The sequence below is a fragment of the Bubalus bubalis genome, chromosome 24 (assembly GCF_019923935.1).
Source record: "Bubalus bubalis isolate 160015118507 breed Murrah chromosome 24, NDDB_SH_1, whole genome shotgun sequence".
NCBI classification, from domain to species: Eukaryota; Metazoa; Chordata; class Mammalia; order Artiodactyla; family Bovidae; genus Bubalus; species Bubalus bubalis.
This window is the reverse complement of record NC_059180.1, coordinates 9,164,094-9,180,406: the sequence shown is the minus strand read 5'-3', so window position 1 is coordinate 9,180,406 and position 16,313 is coordinate 9,164,094. Positions and strand designations below refer to the sequence as shown.

Sequence of the window (16,313 nt, the reverse complement as noted above, 5' to 3'; positions counted from 1 at the left end):
ACTGGTCCAGGACACTGGGCAGGCATCAGCCTGACTTTGCTGGATGGGGTCCCCCATTAGGCCCAAAGAGAAGGGCTAGTTGCCCCCTGACCCACCTTTATTCCCATTTCACGGGATGGGAAAACTGAGGCCCAGGGCAGAAATGTGAAGCGAACAGGACAGTAAGAGACAACTGCCCAAATGAAGAAGAGCTGGGCTGGGCAAGAAGGTCCTTGAGACCAGACAAAATTGGAGTCACAGGGAAGGGCGGGGCTGCTGAGGTCACCCAGACATCAGGGCAACAGGAAGGAACGGGCTCTGGTATCCTGCCTCCCCGGCCAGGATGCTGAGCCAGTCGTCTTTCACTACTGCCTCCTTCCCTTCTGGTTTCCATGGCAGCTCCATCTAACCCGTCCAGGCCAGCGCAGCTGCAGGAGGGTCACCCATCTCCTGGGTTCTCCTCCCCAACCCAGCATGCTGGGCCTCCTCCCTGGGGTTGGGATTTGCACAAGCAACTCAAAAAGACCCCTGAGCAAAAGGAGAGTCTTTACAATAAGTGGTGCTGGATCAAATGGATAGCCAAGAGGGAAAAAAACCAAAAACCAAAAAAACCCCATGATCTTTTTTGTGACTGGCAGAATAATGGCTTCATCCTGGTCCTTGTGAATTTATCAGTTTACGTGGCAAAAGGGAATTAAGGCTGCAGATAGAACTAAGCTGCTAATCAGCTGACCTGAGAGGAGAAGATTATTCTGAATGATCCAGGCAGACGCAATGTAATCTCGAGGGTCCTTATAGGTGGAAAGGGGAGGCAGGGGAGGCAGGAGAGTCAGAGAGATGGCTGCCTGCAAAGGACCCAGTCCGACATTGCTGGCTTTGAGGATGGAGGCAGGGGCTGACAGCCAAAGAATGCAAGTGGCCTCTAAGAAGCTGGAAAAGGTTTCCAGAAACAGATTTTTCCTTAGAATTCCTAGAAGGAATGTAGCCCTGCTGACATCTTGATTTCAGCCTGCTGAGATCCATTTCAGACTTCTGACCTCCAGAAGTGTAAGATAATACATTTGTGTTGTTTTAAACCACTAAGTTTGTGGTCATTTGTTATAAGAGCTACAGGAAATTAATACGCTTGCTTCACATCATACACGACAATCAGCTCCAGACAGAGGGCAGGATCTAAACGTGAAAGGTAAAACAATACAGTTTTTAGAAGACATGAAAGAGGATCTGCCTAACGCTGGAGAAAGGCAGAGATTTCAACACAGAAAGTGCTGAAAGGGAAGAGATGGAAAAACTGGACAATATGCTTCTGTGACTCAAATGATACCACTGGGGTTGGGGGGAAGGAGAGCGAGAGAATGAATTTGTAATTCCTGTATTCTGCAAAGGATTCCTATTCAGAATATGGGAAAAACTCAACAAATCAAGTCAGAAAAAACTCAGCAAAACTTGAACAAGCACTTCAGCCCAGAAAAGGGTATTCAAACGACCCATAAACAGATGAAAAGAAGTTCACCTTCATTAGTCACCATGACAACACTACATCCGCTGGAATGTATAAAAGGAAGCATGGACCCAAGTGTTGGTGAGGACATGGAATATCCAGAACGCTCGTGCTCTGCTAGCACGAGTGCAAAGTGGTGTCAGCAACGTGGAAAACAGTCTGGCGTCACACACCGCAGCTGAGCGTGACCCCGCAATCCCACTCCTAGCTATGTGTGCATGCGTGCTCAGTCACTTCAGTCGTGTCCCACTCTTTGTGGCCCCCATGGACTATGGCCCGCCAGGCTCCTCTGTCCATGGGGATTCTCCAGGCAAGAATACTGGAGTGGGTTGTCATGCCCTCCTGTAGGGGATCTTTCCAACCCAGGGATCGAACCAGCATCTCTTATGTCTCCTGTATTGGCTCTTTACCGCTAGAGCCACCCGAGAAGCCCACCCTGAGCTATGTTGCCGCAGGAAAGTGCACATACATGCCCCAGGAGACACGGACTGTTCCTAATATCCTCGAACCGAAAATAACCCAAATACCCATCACCATCAGAGTGAGTAAATAAGTGGTGGTTTGTTCACACAACAGAATAAAGCACAGCAGTGAGAATGGGCGAACCACAACTACACGCAACCATATGTGTGAGCCTTGTGAATCTCGAGTGAAAGAAGGCAGCTGTGAAAGTGCTTAAAGTTTGATTGCATGCTTCCATTTAAAAAGAAGGTCGGGGATTTCCCTGGTGGTCCAGTGGTTAAGAATCCCCCTTGCAATGCACGACGCACCAGTTCGAACTCTGGTCCGGGAAGATCCCACATACTGCATGGCAACTGAGCTTGTGAGCTGCAGCTACTGAAGTCTGCATGCTCTAGGGCCCAGGCTCTGCAAAAGAGGCCACCGCAAAGAGAAGTCCATGCACCATGACTCGAGAGTAGCCCCTGCTCACTGCCACTAGAGAAAGCCCGCACACAGCAACGCAGACCCAGTGCAGCCAAAAATAAACAAAGTTTTTAAAAATAAAAAGAAGCTCAAAGGCAGGCAATGGTGCCAGAAATCAGGGAAGGGGTCACCTTTAGGTCAGGGGTATAGACTGGAAGGAAAAACAAGAGGGGCTCTGGGGGAGCTAGCAGGTTCTGATTCTGGATTTGAGTGCCACACAGGTATTTCAGTTTGAGTAAAGTCAACAAAATACTACACTCATGATACACACACTTGTCTGTATTGATGCTGTACTTCAACAAAAAGGCTTGTTTTTGTTTTTAATTCCCTGGGCTTGGGGGGAGTGGCAGCAGGAGTAGAGGAGGCAGGGCAGGCCCAGATCATTACACCACGCGTAATCCCTGCTGCTCTGGGTCCTCCCCCACCCTGCAGATGACCCCAGCCAGCACCTAAGCACGTGGACCCACTGATGTATCCGACTCTCCCAGGGTCTGTGGACTGCCCACGGGCAGGCTCAAGCCCCACGGGGCTCCAGCTCCCAGGACCTGGCACAGAGGGGTTCTGTGCTCACCGAACAGCCTTCCAGCCCCAGATTTCCTCCCTAAAGAAGGCATGCTGACTCCCACTCCAGCAGCCTCTCACTCCCAGGGCTTCCCCTGTAGGCAGGGGGCAGGGGGAGGCTGAGCCCGCTGAGGTCACAGCCTGGCTCCTCAATCCACACGAGAGGAGAGGACACCAACCGGGGCCCACGAAGAACAGCCAGGATGCGGGTGGCGTGGCGAAGGGATGAACCAGCTAGGGTTCATGGGTACCACCTACACCTCTGAAGGCCAGCCAGGAGGGCTGGCAGCGTGCGGGGGGCAGTGCAAAGGAACGGGGGAGGCAGGGCAGAATTTAGTGGCCCCAGGGCTGAGTTCAGTGACTAACAAGCCCTCAAAGTCTGTATTTTCTTTTATTGCTTCCAGGAAGGCACTCTCCATCAATGTCCCCAGTCACCAAATTCTGGCAGAATATCGCCAACGCCCAGGCACAGCCACGCACAGTCTGTCACATCTCCAGGCCTTTGCACTCTCTGTCCCTTCTGCTAGAATCCCTTCCTGTCATCCACTGGCAAGACCCCTGGCCTCTCTCACTGAGAACAGCTTTAATGGGCAGGTTCCTAGAGTATCTTGTTTGTTGCAGGGCTCTTGGTACCTAGGACAGCGCCCAACCCACAGTGGCGCTCAAAAGATGTTTAAGGAATACATGAATGAATAAAACACCCTCCTCTGCCTTCATCAGCTTCCCAGGTGGCATTAGTGGTAAAAAACCCGCCTACCGCTGCAAGAGACATAAGAGATGCAGGTTTGATCCCTGGGTCAGGAAGATCTGGATGAGGGCATGCAACCCACTCCAGTATTCTTGCCTGGAGAATGCCATGGACAGAGGAGCCTGGCGGGCTATGGTCCATAGGGTTGCAAAGAGTTGGACACGACTGAGGTGACTTAGCATGCACACATGCATGCCTCCAACACCATTCTCATGTTGAGTTGGAGGCCCAGGGCAGTTTGTCACACCCCATGGCCACACTCACTGGCCAGCTTGGCATGATCTCTGGAAAGGAGAGAGAGGAGTAACTAAACATTCCAACTAACTCACATTCTTCTAGAATCCCAGTGCCAAGCACACCTGGCACAGAGCCACTGCTCACCAGTGAGTCCAACAAGCAAAGAATCAGGGAGTGAGCCCCCTGTCACTGGGGGTAATCAAGAAAGGACTGAAGCCTACTCTCAGAATGGTTCTTGCCTCAGTTCCTGCTGCCCTGAGAGGCTCTTGTAAGCTGGCACGGCTATTATCACTGTCGATAACAACATGAACCAGAACTTGCTGAGCATCTCCCCCAGTCCAGGGCTGGGCCACCACCGCTGCGCTCTGCACTGTGCCTGACTGTGAATCTGGGTGGTGTACCAGGTGCAGGAGTCTGGGTGGGAGAGTGCTGTACCCCCACCAAGCTGTTTCAGCACAAGGAGTCACAGACCTGTAACACTCATTCTGCTGCAGGCACGTCTAAGCCCTTCATAGATATGAACCTGTCCAGCATGCACAGCAACCCTGTGAAGAAGATGCTGTCATAAGCTCCACTTACTAACCGGGAAACTGAGGCCCAGAGCCAGCAGGTCGCTTGCCGGGGATGATACAACTGAGCGGTGGCAGGTGGGATTCCCGCTCAAGTCCCCTGGCCATGGAGTTCACATTCTTAAACACTGCTCTTTTTAAAAACGTATTTATTTGGGGCCATGCTGCACAGCATGTGGGATCTTAGTTCCCCAACCAGGGATCGAACTTGTGCCCCCTGCACTAGAAGCATGGAGTCTTAACCACTGGATCACCAGGGAAGTGCCCCTTAACCACTGCTCTTTACTTCCTCAGAACTGAGACCAACGCTCCTCCAGGCACTGGGTTGGGAGAACAAGGGCACAGTTTGAAGCAGGAGGTCAGGGGGGCATCCCACGGCCCTGGGTGCTGAGACCACAGTCCATAGCGTGTCTGCAAGCTCCTTCCTGCTTCTGGCCTGTTTCCTGGGCCCCTTCCACCCAGCGCCCTGAGCTCCAGCTTCCCTGAGCTTCTCCCTGCTCCTGAAGACACCCCAGCCAGTTGCCTGCTATGCCAGAATGCCCTCACCCCTCTTCTGCATGCGTGCTAAGTCGCTTTAGGCATGTGCAACTCTGTGCAGCCCTAAAGACTATAGCCTGCCAGGCTCCTCTGTCCACGGGATTCCCCAGGCAAGAATACTGGAGTGGGTTGCCATGCCCTCCTCCAGGGGATCTTCTCGACCCAAGGATTGAACCGCATCTCTTATGTCTCCTGCACCGGAGGTGAGTTCTTTACCACTAGCGCCACCTGGGAAGCCCTTCACCCCTCTTCTACCCGAGTCAAGTCCTGGGGCCCAGTGGGTGTGTCCAGAGCTTTCTGCACACCCCTGTATCACAGACTCCCAGGCATCCTTGCAGGATGGGGATTCTCTGGCAGGGACCAGTTGGGCTCCTGGTTCCCAGGGTCTCACTCCTTCCCCTAGAGCCCGTCAGGCCCTCGTGGAGGGGACTGGCTGTGAGAACCAGCCCCCGCTCTCGGCTCCCCTGCAGCTGCTGCTAAGAAGCCTCCGGGAGGAGGGTTATTAAGATCACAAGGCGGCTGCGGTCCTCCCTTCCCTCTGCCAGGGACCCCCTCCCAGGACCTGCTGCCCCTCACTCAGGCTTTCATGTTATATATAGCAGGGGCTTACACAAGACAGCATGACAATGCGAAGCCACTCCAAACTCCTATGCCCCCTGGATCTGGCTGCTAGAAAGCTGGGTCAAATTACCACCAATAGAAGGTGCCGCAGCCCCTCCGGCTTCATCTGATGTTTGCTACCCCGGGCTCCCCCTGCTCCGATTGTCTCACGTCTTTTCCATCTCCTTAGACTGCGTTTATCTTTGTAAATCACCTCGAGTCCTTTCTGGATTGGACAAAGAACACAGGAGACCCTTCTGGGCATCTTCTCTCCTCTGCTCTGCATTCCCAGTGCCCAGCGCAGCCCTCGGTCAGAGAGAAGCTGAATGCAGGCTGAGTGAAGTGAACCTACAAGCAGGTGAACTCAGGCAGGGAAGTCTACAGCAGAAGAGGGAACAGCAGGAGCAAAATCAGGATATGTGCCATGCATGTATGTGTGTGCCAAGTCGCTTCAGTCGTGTCCGACTCTGTGATCCTATGGACTGTAGCCTGCCAGGCTCCTCTGTCCATGGGATTCTCCAGGCAAGAATACTGGAGTAGGTGGTCATGCCCTCCTCCAAGAGATCTTCCTGACCCTGGGATGGAACCTGCATCTCTTATGCCTCCTGCATTGGCAGGCAGGTTCTTTACCACTAGTGCCACCTGGGAAGTCCCCAAAATCAGGATACAGGGTAGCAAAAAAAAAATCAGAAAACACCTCATGTCATTTCCTCCTTCATCGCAGGAAGCGGCCTTCAACCAGATGCCTGGCCTCACAGCGGGCCTGGAATAATGGTGGGCTCCATGCTGAGCCTCCAGGCCGGACACTCAATGCCCCACTGCGCCCAAACTTCTTCACTTTTCTCTCTCTGCGCCCCTCAGGAAGGCGCGCCTTATCCACCCCGAGTCCGCCCATCCTTCAGGACACAGCACACTCCTGTTTCCCCCCGAGAACCCCCTCAGCCATCCCACCCACGCCGTGCCCTGCCTCTGAGTCATTCTCAGGGACTTGAACCATTGTCGGGGGCAGTGACCCCACTGGGTATGGAGGCTCTTCTACTCTGGCCTTAAAAATGTTCCTCGAAGGTACTGATGTCATTTATACTTTCAGGAAGGGGACTTATGTCTTCCTGATTCGGCAAACGCCTCTTGAAGGCGGGGTCTGAAACTAAGGTGTCCTCTGCTCTGTCCGCGCTGAGGGGCTCAGCCATCACCCACTCCCACCTACCACGCTGGATGCTGGAGAGTGAGGCTGGGGCACCCCAGGGGTAGCTGAGGCCAGGCTGGGGGCAAGAGGAGTGGATCGGCCCTGAGTCACCTCCTTTAGGGACGAGAGATTGGAAAACCAGGCCCTCATCGTGAGCTCCCAATTTCCCCTCTCCTGGTAAAGAGACCAAAAAGGCGAAGATGGAAGTGAATGAGGGGCGGGCATCTCCCTGGGCTGTGGCTGGAGTCAGAGGCACGTTCCAGGGTTGGAGCCAGGGCGCTCCTTGAAGCCGGAAGCCGGTAAGTGGACGTGGCCCCAAACTCATGCCTTGTTAATCAAAACCACCTGCTATGCTTTACTTTCTATTCAGAGGGGAAATGTTTCATTATCGTTTTGAAGCATTTCCTCTGAAAACGTAAGCTCTGTGTTACTGTTTCTGTATGCCGGCAAGGAAAGGAGAGGTGGGATGGGGTGGGTCCCCTGCTGGCACCGCCCCTCCCCGACCCCAGTCCCCTGGTGCCAAAGGGGAGCCCATCCTGGGCCCCAAGCCTGGTGCGGAGGCCTGCAGTGGGCTCCCAGAGATGGCGAGCCCCCACTCCCCTGTCCGCCCTGCAGCCCACACACCCCACATCATAACCCCATACCAGCTGTGCCCAGCCATGTCCCCCACTCGCAGACCCAGAGTCGGCACGGCCTGCTCTCCACCAGCCCAGCAGATGGGGTGGGTGCCCTCACCGAAGCTGGGCCCATCCGGCTCTCCAGCACCCAGAGACTGAGGGGAGCGCCCCTGGGTGGTCCTGTGGCCTCCAGCTGAAGCCACCCTTCAGGGAGGCCACACCAGAGAGAGGAGCCACGACAGAGGCATCAGGAGAGGACAGCAAATGAAACCGGAGTCCAGAGAGAGGAAGGCTGGAGGAGGGGCTGCCTGCCGGCTTCCCGGGTCCTGGGGGAGCCAGGCCGCCTGCAACCGTTTCCTGCAAAGTTCCTTTCCTCTCAACTCCCCTTTCACTTAACCTAATTGGAGGCAGTCCCTGTTCTCAGCAACAGAATAAACCAAAGCGAGGTGTCGGGGGGCCATCCCATCTCTTCTCCCATCCCTTCTCCCATCAAGCCTTCCCCTCAAGGCCTGCCCATCAAGCCTAGGTCACTAGACAGTTTATAAAAGGTGAGGCCCTGGGTATATAAAAGGCAGGGCCCCACCAGCTGGGAGCGGGCCCTGAGAGCCAAAGAGGGTCTGGACTTTGAACCTGAGCCCACGGGATGGAGGCGTCTGAGGAAGGGATGGCCAAAACCTTGCTTTCCAGAAGTGAACCCGATGGGCAAGTGGGATGGCGGAAGGAACTTATGTTGTCCAGGCACACTACTAGTGGGTGCTCAATAAATGCATGGAGGGACTTCCCTGGTGGTCCAGTGGCTAAGACTCTGAGCTGCCAATGCAGAGGGGTCAGGTTTGATCCCTGGTGAGGGAACTAAAGAGCTTGCATGCTGAAACTAAGACCCGGAGCAGCCAAAATAAATAAATAAATGTAAATGCGTGGGGGGCAAACAGGGATACCTCTCCTCGTCTTGAATTCCTCATCCATAAAATGTAAGCAATGTTATCAAGATATCCACAAACTAAGACACGCGTTCAAAGAGCTTAAAACAGTTCCTGGCAGAGTAAGCACTCAGCATTGTTGTTGCTGTTTTTTAACCTAAACAAAGGCTGACATTCTCCCCAAAGACCGCTGGGCAGCGGCTTTGGTCTGAAGGTGCCCTCCCTCCTCCAGCTTCATAAGTTGAAATCCTATCCCCCAGGGAGACAGTATTAGGAGGTGGGGCCTTTGGGGTGATTAGGTCAGGAGGGTGGAGTGCTCATGAATGGGATTAGTGCCCTTGTAGAAGAGACCCCACAGAGCTCCAAGCCCCTCTACAGCTTGAGAACACAAAAATAAGTGTGACTCGGAAAAGGGTCCTCACCCAACCATGCTGACACGTGGATCTCAGCCTTCCAGCCTCCAGAGATGTGAGAAGTAAATGGGCTGTTTAAAGCCACCCAGTTTGCAGTCGTTTGTTAGAACCGCTCAGACTAAGGTAACAGGGAACCCGGAGGGTCAAGAATACAGCTTCTCTCCTCTGGGTGCTGAAGCACAGGTTGGGGGAGATGGCATCAAGAGGGCAGGATCAATCTTTAGGGTGGCAGCTCTAGGGACAGAAAGGTCAAGAGGAAATTGTCCCCCACCTCGTGGGCTGGAGCAGAGGGAGCAAGAATGGCATCACCAAGGGAGGCTGGACCAGGAAAGACAGAACAGCCCAGGGAGGAGGCTGCACTGAGGCAGAGAACAGCACGGCCTCGGGTGAGGCTGACCGGCAGGACTGCCTGACAGGGGACAAACAGCAGGGGACAAACCCACGGGCCACTCGTGTGTGGAGATGGAGGCTGAAGGGCTACAAACACCGGGCATGCTCTCCATTGCAGTACACGCACTTCGCACACACTTATCTATCCATTCAGTTCTCTCAACAACCCTAAAAGGTGACACCTTGAGTATCCTCATGTTACAGATGGGAAAACTGAAGCGGAGAGAGGTATCACGACTTGTCTGAGGTCACACAACTAGTAAGTGGCAGGGCTGGGCTTTGAACCCAGGCTGTCAGGCTCCAGCAGTCAAACTTCATTGCCAGAGGGGAGAGCAGATGCTGAAAAAAGATTGCTGCCTCTGCGAGTGGGTTCCTCACTTGGGACTCCAGGCTCTGGGTACAGAATTCGAGGCACCTCCTTCCCAGCCTTCTGGCTGCACCTGGGAACCCACAGGTGCACAGTCCTGCTTGCTAAGGCTCCCTCCAGGTCTCCTCTGCCAGACTCTTCTGCCTTTGAAACTCCCCTCCAGCCCATCCCCCTTCACCAGTCCCACCATCCCTCCCAGGCCAGGACTGCAGATGCCAACACATCCTGGGCTTATGGAGAAGGGCATCATGCCCCAGTCACCCACATCCTTTGCTGCCCTTCTGACCCACCAGCCACCTGGTCTCTTGCCTCTTTTTCTGACTCCCACCCCTTGCCCACGCTATGTCCTCTCTCTCCAGCCCCCCTTTTGGGATCCTGGCAGCAAACTTCTACGCCCAGGCTCTGTCAAGCTTCCTGCTCCACCCCATCCTCCAGGTATGCTCCCAGCTCCCGATGCTGCTGGGCTATGCTGCATGGGGGCCAGGAAGCACCAGCCCTGTATACCTGCCAGCCCCTGGCAGTGCTGTGCCAGGTGACAGCAGCTGGATGAATGAAGGGCTCATTGTTTACGGTTACAACTGGTGTGGAGTCTTCCCCCCACGTGGTCCTCCCAGCCTCCTCCTCCTCCTCTGCCTGCTATCCCTAGACCAGCACCATCCCCCACAAGCCTCCCTTGGGCATCTCACAGCAGCAAGGGCAGCCCCCCCCCCCACCCACCCCCCACCCCCACCCCCCCCCCCCCCCCCCGCCAAGCTGGACCTCCCACTTCTCACCCAGAAGGGAAGAGGCGGCAAATCAGAGGTTGGGGCATTCGCAGCTGAGTGGGTGACTTCCCCCCAGGTGCCCCCTCTTATCCAGGGTGAGGCTGGGGCTTGCGTGGCAGTGCCCAGTGGGCACCCTGCCCCGCCCAGGCCCCGCCTAAAGGACCCAAACGGGCGGGCCCTGGAGGCCCAGCTGTAGCATCCTTGGGGCAGCCAGGGCCCCTCCCCGTAGGGAGGGCAGAAAATGTGCTGCCTCACCAGCCACCAGCGCCAGCCTTGGGGGGGAGGGGGGCACCCTGCGGGAAGACGCCCCACCTCATCCGTCTATTCCCCCTGCGCCATGCACTTTAACCAAGTTTTGCAAAGGGCATTGCCCAAGCGACCACAGCCCGTGGGGCGGGGGCTCCACGTCCTCCGAGACCCCGGGTCTGGAGAAGGGCCGTGTGGCCGCGCCCACCAGGCTCAGCTCCCCCCATCCCCCGCGCGGGGCCTGGGAGCCCAGAGCCCTGCAGCGCGTCCAGCCGCTCAGCGCTGCCCTTGGAAGGAGCGACGGGCGGCTCCCTAGCATCTGTGCCGAACCCCTGTTAGGGGCACCGAGGGCGCTGGGAATGACTCCACCGAGGGGACCCGCAGGTCGGGAAGGGTTCCCCAACGCCGGCAGCAGCCCCTCCTCGCCTGCAGGCGACGGGGAAGTTGGGGCGGGGGGTGCACCCAGAAGGAGCTCCCGCTCACGCCCACCCGCCGGGCCCCGACCCCTTCAGCCTCCCCTCACTCCCCGACAATGCCTCCGTGTCGGCCGCCCGGCTCAGGACCAGGCCCGGGACTACCGCCGCCTCCCGCAATCCCTCGGTCCTTTGTTGCCCGGCGAGCCCCCTCCCTCGGGGTTCGTCCGGCTGTTCCTACCTTCGCCCCTCCAGCAGCAGGCGGAGCGGCGGGCGGCGGGGGCGCCCGACCCCCGTCCTCTCCCGGCGCCGGGGCACCGGCGGGGGCAGAGGATGCTGCGGTCCCCCTCCCCGCGCGCCGCTGCCCACCGCCTGCAGCCCCTCCCGGCGCCGGGGTTCCGCGTTCGCGCTCCGGGTCCGGGCCTCGCGCGCCGCGTGTGCGGCCGGCTGGGCGGCGGCAGGAAAGCGGGTAGGCGCTGAGCGAGGCAGCCCTAGCCGCCGCCTGCGCTCCTTGCGGCGGAGCCCGAGCCGAGCTGAGCGGGAGCGGAGCGAGCGGCCCGGCTCCAGGAGGGAACAAAAGGGGCCGGCGCTGGGGCGGGCGCGGGAGGGCGGGGCCTGGCGCGGCGGGGGTCAGGCGGGCGCTCGCGCGGCCTCGCGTTTCTCAGGCTGCAGCGCAGCGCCGCAAGGGGGCGGGCGGGCGGAAAACGCCCCGGCACCTCGTCCACCGGCTCCTAGAGGCGGTCAGTGGCTGGGCGTCCGAAGCGTGCCAGCCCCCCACCTCGGCGCCGGGCACCTATCGGCGCTTCCATCGTATGTGACGGAAGAGAGCATCCTCAGCCTTGCTCGGCTCACAAGGATGTCCCAGACCCCTGAGAGAGGTGGAAGCTGCGCAGAGGGCTGGGGAGGTTTCTGGAGTTTCCGGGAAGGCTTCACTGGGGCGGTGACGTTTGAACTGGACAGGATGAGGAGGAGACAGTGTAACGGAGCTGCAAACTCCAGGTCTTCCTGGACGGTCCAGAGGCCAAAACGGAGTCTTGGTGATTTGCTCCCAACGCTTGTTTGGAAAAAGTGGTCCCCAAGATACAGATTGAACCCTGCACCATCCTCCCAAGGCAGGCGCTGTCTCCCGGAATATCAGAGGACTGATGCGGCTACCCGCCTACCCCGCCTACCCCTCCACCCCGGGGGAAGTCGAGGGCACAGGCTAAGTGGCAGCCGAGGGGTGAGAAGGAACTGGGTCCCAGCACGCATAGGTGCCTGGCTGTGGTTGGTCGCTGTGCTTTTTGTTCTCCTTTTCTTTTCCCCTCAATGAGCTAACCTCAATGCCTTTGCCCCTTGCTGGTTCCTCCCCACTTTCTCTGTCTGACAAGTCATCTTTCCCCTTGAAGCCCACCTTTAATTCACCTCCCCCTTACTGTATGGGAATGTGGGTGTTGGGGGAGGTGCGGTCAGTACAGTAGGACTCTGGGGAGGGCAGGGACCAGGCCCAGGCTTGTTTATATGCCCTAAGGCATCCAGTGCAGAGCTTGGCCCAGCAAGCCTTAGAACACATAATGACACCTGTTGAGTTGGGCTTCCCCTGTGGCTCAGCAGTAAAGAATTTGCCTGCAGTGCCGGAGATGAAGGTTTGATCTCTGGTGGCTCAGATGGTAAGGAGTCTGACCAAATGCAGGAGACCCAGGTTCGATCCCTGGGTCAGGAAGATCCCTTGGAGAAGGGAATGGCAACTCACTTCAGAATTCTTGCCTGGAGAATTCCATGGACAGAGGAGCGTGGTTCCCTACAGTCCACTGGGGTCCCAAAGAGTTGGACATGACTGAGCACACACATACACACATTTCCCTCCACTGGAATCCATAATCTTTGAGAAATGAGTTAATTTATTTAAATATATATATACATATATATATATATATACACACACATATATGTGTGTATATATATATATAGGCCACCTGGGACTTCCCTGGTGGTCCAGTGGCTAAGACTCTAAGCTCCCAATGCAGGGGGCCAGGGTTTGATCCCTGATCAGGGAACTAGATCCCTCATGCCACAAGGAAGATGGAAGATTCTGTAGACCGTCACTAAGACCCAGCATAGCCTAAATAAATATATTTTTAAAATTTTTCAGCTGTGCCACATGGCATGCACAATCTTAATACCGAATCAAGAATTGAACCCATGTCCCCTGCAGTAGAGTCTTTACCACTGGACCACCAAGGAAGTCCTCTTAACCTCTTAAACTCAGTTTGCTGCTGCTGCTGCTAAGTCACCTCAGTCGTGTCCGACTCTGTACGACCCCATAGATGGCAGCCCACCAGACTCCCCCGTCCCTGGGATTCTCCAGGCAAGAACACTGGAGTGGGTTGCCATTTCCTTCTCCAATGCATGAAAGTGAAAAGTGAAAGTGAAGTCGCTCAGTCGCGTCCAACTCTTAGCGACCCCATGGACTGCAGCCTACCAGGCTCCTCCATCCATGGGATTTTCCAGGCAAGAGTACTGGAGTGGGGTGCCAAAATTGGGTATAGTGTTTCCCTTCACCTCAGCAAACTGGTCATGGTATTGATGATGGAGGCTGGAGCACTGGACCAGCCTTGAGAAGGTCCTTGGCTGGTTGGGAGAGCCAGACCTGGAGACCAGACCAGAGCCTGGTGGACTGCAAGCTTCTGGAGGAGGTCTCCACATGATGGGAAGGATATGAAGAGGGCTGTGCTCAGAAAACATGGAGTGAATTGTTTCACATGGCTGGGATGGACAGTCTTGCTACTAAGAAATAAGATCCGGGGCAAAGTGCAGTGATAAGAATCCAGCTCCATCACCTACCAGCTAGTGGGCAGTCCTCTCTGGGCCTTGGTTTCCTCCGTCTGTAAAATGGTCTAGTGACGCACTTATCTGCCAGGGCCGGCCATTATCGAGCTTGAATACATTAATCTAGGTGAAGTGCTAAGAATGAATAGCGCCTGCATTCATGAAATATGACCCTTTTTTTTCCAAAGGGCGAGGTTAGAAAAGGACTTGAGTGCATATTGTGAGCAGTGCCCTCCCACAGCTACCCAACTTGGGCTTCCCTGGTGTCTCAGATGGTAAAGAATCTGCCTGCACTGCAGGAGACCTTGGTTGGGAAGATTCCCCTGGAGAAGGGAATGTCTACCTACTCCAGTATGCTTGCCTGGAGAATCCCGTGGACAGAGGAGCCTAGCGAGCTACAGTCCACCAGGTTACAGTCAGACACGACTTAGTGACTGAACAACGACGATGACAGGAAGGGAGCCCAGGATGATCCCGGAGGCCACGGGGCGCCTGATGACGGAAAGTAGGTAGGACCCAATCAGAAGCAACTCAGGAAGTTCTCCAGGCAGCTGGTGGGGGCAGACTGAAGCCCTAAGAAACCAGCTGGAAGGCTGTGGGGCTCCAGGCTAGAGCTGGGGGGCTGGGAAGCTGTAGGGGAGGAGGACAGCACGGGAAAGAAAGGGACGGGGACAACCAGGGGTTCTCACACGTCTTTAGGGTCGCACGTGCCTTGGAACTCTGAAATGCATGGATACTCTCCCCAGAAACACGCAATATGCTTACCCGCCTACATGTGTTCACACATGCACACACACACACACACACACACACACACACACACACACGAGTTTTGCAGCAGGTTCAGGCCATTCACAGACGCTGGAAGCCCACCTGGTCTGTGCACCCAGGTTCGAGGGTGGTAGAGAGAGCTCAGAACAGACAGGGGTCAGTAGGATGTAACAGAAAGTGTGATTTGTTCAAATTAGGGCGGTGGGGGTGGGGGGAAGGGAGTGACCCAGATCAAAAGATACCTGGGCCCTGGAGGCACCTCTCCCTTCTGTGACATCCAAGGCTTCCGGAACCAGAAAATTGGCCAAAGTTCCCAGGACCTCAGCCCACCAGGGATGAACTAAGAAGTTTAAGTTTCCTTGCTGGAAATGAAACCACCATTTAGTCCTGGTCCCTCTTTGCACAGGTGGGGAAACCAAGGTCTAAAGAGAGGCAAGTGGACTCCCCTGGTGGTTCAGCGTTTAGGATTCTGTGCTCCCAATGCTGAAAGCATGGGTTTGATCCCTAGTCGGGGAATTAAGATCCCACATGGCAAAAAATAAAAAAGAGAGGCAAGGGTTTACCCAAGTGCCACGGCAATACACCTGAGCCCACCTGTGCCGCCCCAGCAGGTTCAGTCACCGCCTCCTCCCACCTCAGCCCCCACCAGCCCCCTCCTCACTGACAGCCGCACCCCCACTTATTCAGAGCAGCAAGACACACCCCAGGGTACTAGCTTCCCCTCACCTGAATGGTGTGGGCAGAGCTGCAAAGGGGCGACTGCCCTGAGAGGGAACAAGCCAGGCTTGTTCCAGATGAGCAAGGAGACCGGCTTCTACCCTGGTGAAGCTCGGATGGGCGTTTCCTGCTGTGGATGTGGACAGTGGAGCCGGGCATAATGTCCTGGGCATCAGACCTGGGGAGGAGGACTGGGGGGGCCGGGGGAGGGGCTCTCCCCGCAGACCTCTCACCCAGCCCTTTTGTCTCCACAGAAAGTGCTGATTTGCCCGTTTTCTTGCTGACACGGGCAGTGACTGGCAGCCCCACAAGAGGTGGGGGGGGGTTTCATGGGAAGAGCCTGTTGGGAATAACTGGCCAGCCAGGGCAAAGCTCTCTGGGGAGGTGGGGGGTGCTTGCAGGGGGGACAGTCCCTCTCCTGGGACACTTGTTATTGTTTAATTTGTTAGGACCAACGGGACATTCACCTGATAGAATTTTGTAACCTCCGAATTGCTGTTCACAAGGAATTTGTAATAACCTGAGAAACACGCCTGGATTTCTGTCAAATGAAAAAAGCAAAGCATGAAATCGTGGTCCAGTTGAATCTCATCCTGGTAACCCATCGAGAGGGGAACTTGTAACCGTGGTGACCTTTGGGTGGGGAGAACCAATGGGACTTTTCCCTTTTCTGCCTTTTCCAACAAAAGAAATGTAAACCCAATCCTATCTCTGTTCAAACAACTGCTTGGATGTTGTGCGTCTGTTAAAAACAAAAAAAATGATTGTTTGGATGTTGTCCTGGCCTTGGACTGGGAGTGACATCACCATGGAGACGTCAGCTGAGGCCGCCTCACTCTGAAAGCCACACCCTTACTTTCAAACACAAGGACGTTGCCTGAGCCCTGTTCTTTCTCAAGAGGAAGCCGTGTCCCCTCCCTCCAGTGGATAGAGGCTTGATAACAGCCCATACGGGCTCGATGAGTGACCCAATGCTGGCATTTGAGTAATTATTACAGGGTGAAAGTGAAAGTCACTTAGTCATGTCTGACTCTTTGCGACCCCA

At 55.7% G+C, this 16,313-nt stretch overlaps 1 protein-coding gene across 2 annotated transcripts in view; it reads right to left on the bottom strand.

The window, feature by feature from the left end:
• The window catches only part of CLIP2 (CAP-Gly domain containing linker protein 2), a 75,524-nt gene extending 63,960 nt beyond the window's left edge, over positions 1-11,564 (bottom strand). For both annotated transcript variants that reach the window (XM_025275615.3, XM_044936330.2), the window contains exon 1: positions 11,214-11,564. The gene's annotated coding sequence lies outside the window, so the exon portion shown is untranslated. The remainder of the gene's footprint in view (positions 1-11,213) is intronic.
• Between the last annotated feature and the right edge of the window lie 4,749 nt (positions 11,565-16,313).